Below are 761 nucleotides of genomic sequence, written 5' to 3' on the forward strand. Positions count from 1 at the left end.
TATGATTCTGTTTACTTCTTTTGTTCCATACCATTTTAAATTAACTTGGTTTAAAAGAAGTTTCTAAGTGTGACTTTGGAGAAGGAAAAAAATGCATTTTTGCTGGTTGTCTGTGGCAGGAATTAGATCATGCCTGTGGGTGGGGTGGGATAAATTGCCATTCCTTGCAGTGTCTAAGAACCTGCCTCTGCTTAAGTTTAGTAAATAACACTTATCACTGGTTTTGGTGCAGTGTTCTTTCACTGGCTTTACCTCTTCAAACTGTTTCTCTGTACAGTTTCTGAGAGATTTATATAAAAAAAGGTTTCCTACTTTCTGAATCTGTATTGTAATTACTATTAATGAAATACTGGTCTGTTTGTTTTTTCTTTGTTCTTTGACTCACGTTTAGTGCTTTATTAGTAGGCACTGTGTTTAATTTCATGTTTCTTTGTCTGTCAGCCATTGTCAAATCTGAAGTATTATTCAAATGCCTGTCTTAGAAGAATGATGGTCTGTGATAAGAGTGAGTTGATAGTGTGGAAATGAAACATGCTGATGGTTTTCCCTGGAGGTATCTTTTGCAAAAATGATGAAGGTCTGTCTGCTGTCTCATGACCAAGTAGTGACATTCCTGACTTAATAGAAAAGCATTTTTCTTCAGCACCTGCTACAGTGTATGAAGGGCTGTTGTGTATTCTATCAAAAAGGGGAGGAGGGACAACCTTTCTTACAATTTCAAAGATGGTCAAGTACTCAGAGAACCAAAATAGTTGTGGCAG

The sequence above is a fragment of the Zonotrichia leucophrys genome, chromosome 2 (assembly GCF_028769735.1).
Source record: "Zonotrichia leucophrys gambelii isolate GWCS_2022_RI chromosome 2, RI_Zleu_2.0, whole genome shotgun sequence".
Lineage (NCBI taxonomy): Eukaryota > Metazoa > Chordata > Aves > Passeriformes > Passerellidae > Zonotrichia > Zonotrichia leucophrys.